Below are 3397 nucleotides of genomic sequence, written 5' to 3' on the forward strand. Positions count from 1 at the left end.
CAACTTTATATAACATTGATTAGGTTATAGGTGGACAGCTTTGGTTGCCCCACTTCTGAAGGATGTGATAGCACTGGAGAGGGTGACAAGGAGATTCACCTCAGGATGTTGCCTGGGATAGGAAGTTTCTCCTCAGTATGTGGGGAACTGGATGGATTGGGCTTGTTTTCCTTGGAGCAGAGGACGCTGAGGGGGTGTCTAATTGAGGAATATAAAATCTTGAGAGGTATGGACAGAGTAGATTGTGATAATCTCTTCCCCATGGCAAATGTTTTTAAGACCACAGGGCATAAGTTTAAGTTGAGGGGTAGGTGGTTGACAGAGGAGGCTGAGAAATATTTTTTTCACCCAGAGTTAGTAGAAATATGGAACACGCTGCCTGAGACTGTGGTGGAGGCAGGTACTCTCACAACATTTAAGAAGCATCTGGATGAGTACTTAAAACGCCAGGGTATGGTAGGCTATGGACTAAGTGCAGGTAAATGGCATTAGTGAAGTTTGGTATATGATGGTCAGCATAGACACAATGGACTGAGAGTTTTGTTTCTTTGCTCTATGACTCTATGACTTTGAGATCTGACTTGCTGCACATGCAGTGTTTTTGCTGTTTATGCTACTGATATCTGGGACAGTTATGTGAATGACATCGCACACTGCCATAAAGCACCTTGCCCACTGCTGACAATCATCATAAGCTGCTGGTCTTTGTGTCTGAGCTAAACAGCAAGGCAAGACAGAGGTACGGCAAAGTCTGGCTAAAGGGACAAAGCACACAAAAAAGCAAGAATGCGGTGAGAATCAGAACAGGCACAAAGGGAGTGAGAGCAAAGAGAGTAGGCAAGTGTACCTGATACAGAGCTTGGCCCTACCAACTGTCCCTCTGTACCAAGTCTACAGTGGCCTCTCAATGAAAGGTATTGGTGTGCTCCACGGCAGTCCAGATGCACTCTATAAGTGGATCGGAGATGTGGCATGTTGGTGTGATGAGGATGATATGTATTAGATGCCAACGCCCATGGACATGAGTGTGCATGGTCTCTGCCCATGGAGTGTGCCCTGAAATGCCAGGATGCCCAAGAGATAAGCCTGAAGCAATTTGGTGTCACCATGTACTCACTTTGACTTCCATGATAATTTCTGTCTAGTAGGTGAGAGAATAAGAACCTGCACATTAATGTGGTGAGATTAGGATAATGAGAATGATAGGAAGTGGTTTTTCAAGTCAAGAGACCCTTCAGCAATTGGTTGGAAAATAAGATTTGTTGCACCTGACATCAAGAAAAACTTCGCTTGATATCTCACCCAATTTTCTGAAGTTTCTCACCGTAGCTCCCATCCTTAAGAGCTAAGAAAGTTCTCTCCAGAGTCTATTCATTGTAAACACAGGTCTTCTGCCCTTGTCTTAAATGGCGCTCAGAGTGAATCCATTAAATCCTTTTCTTAATCCATAAGTAGATGCTGAACGTAAAAGAACACCAGACGTCTTGCCTGGGAAACTACAGAACAAGTCACATAAACCTCTAAAATTACCTTAAATTTAAGTCTCCTATATGAAAATATAATAATTGCATTTAAAAAAAACTTCAGAATTGCAAGCTGTATGAGTGTGATAGGATAGGGTGAATGAAATGGGATAGAGAGAGTGTGATGAAAATAGGGATAGTATGAGGGAGAGGAAGGAGTTGTATTGGAGCTAGGTGGAGTGTGATGAGATAGACAAAATATTTTGAGTAGATATTTCTACTGGACGTCTGCTGATGGTGTATCAGAAGTAAATGAAAGAGAGAACTTCTCCAGGATAATGCTTTGATACGCAATCACTCAACCGTCTTAACATCATGGTGCAAGAAACATCTATAGCAGTCCAACACGAAACACGCCATCTCTGAAGACATTCATGGGTAAACGACTGTGAGTGCAGAAAATAGTTTAAAAATAGTTTGAAAGATGAAAGACTTCTTGGATAGATTGATGAAGTTCAGGCCATTATCCCACCAGAAGAAAAGGCTGAAGGAGATCTGACAGAAGTGCACACACTCATGAGGAATCTGGACAGAGCAAATAGAGAAACTTGTTCCCATTAATGAAAGGTAACTGGTAAAGCAAGCGAGAGTGAGGTGAGGGGAAACCTTTTCACTCTGTGAGCAATTCCGGTCAGCAATACACTCTCTGGGAGTGAAGTGAAAGCAGATTCAATCACTGCTTCCAAAAAACAGTTGGATTGTTATCTAAAAAGAAAATATTTTCAGTGTTAAGATGTAAAGGCTGAAGAGTGCCATTGGTAAGTTGCTTTTGTAGACAGCTGACAATGACATGATGGGACAACAGCTCCTCTCTTGAGATGCCACTATTCTAACTGGGCGCTCTCAATACAGACTCCTACCAGAACCAGAGTTTAATATGGATTCAGAGACAAATTAATCAACCCATGTGTCCACACCCCCACACTGCCTTCATCTGTAGGATGGCAAAAAGAGAAGATTCAAATTCAGTGTTATCTGGGCATCTCTCTAGAAACCTATCATTCGACGGAAGGATTGATAGGCAGGCTTGTCAGATTGTGCCATATGTAGAGGTTAAAAATCACACAACACCAGGTGAAAGTCCAACAGGTTTATTTGGAAGGACCAACTTTCAGAGCACTGCTCCTTCGTTAGGTAGCTAGTGGGGCAGGATTATAAGACACAGAATTTGAAGCACAAATAAATTCTGCCCACTAGCTACCTGATGAAGGAGCAGTGCTGAGGAAGCTAGTGCTTCCAATTAAACCTGTTGGACTATAACCTGGTGTTGTGTGATTTTTAACTTTGTCCAGCCTAGTCCAACAATGGCTCCTCCACATCATATCTCAAGGTGACAGAGGAACCGCTTGCCTTTTCAGGTGGGATTTTTACCTAGTGCTATTGATGTGGGTATTGGTAAGTGAGTCAGCCTTGGGGCTAAGGCATTGATAGGACCATGACTACCTGGTCAGGTCCACGCCCACCCTACAACCCACCCTCCCATCCTGGCACCTTCCCCTGCCACCGCAGGAACTGTAAAACCTGTGCCCACACCTCCTCCCTCACCTCCATCCAAGGCCCTAAAGGAGCCTTCCACGTCCATCAAAGTTTTACCTGCACATCCACTAATATCATTTATTGCATCAGTTGCTCCCGATGCGGCCTCCTCTACATTGGGGAGACTGGGCGCCTCCTAGCAGAGCGCTTTAGGGAACATCTCCGGGACACCCGCACCAATCAACCACACCGCCCCGTGGCCCAACATTTCAACTCCCCCTCCCACTCTGCCGAGGACATGGAGGTCCTGGGCCCCCTTCACCGCCGCTCCCTCACCACCAGACGCCTGGAGAAAGAACGCCTCATCTTCCGCCTCGGAACAATTCAACCCCAGGGCA

The sequence above is a fragment of the Chiloscyllium plagiosum genome, chromosome 15 (assembly GCF_004010195.1).
Source record: "Chiloscyllium plagiosum isolate BGI_BamShark_2017 chromosome 15, ASM401019v2, whole genome shotgun sequence".
Lineage (NCBI taxonomy): Eukaryota > Metazoa > Chordata > Chondrichthyes > Orectolobiformes > Hemiscylliidae > Chiloscyllium > Chiloscyllium plagiosum.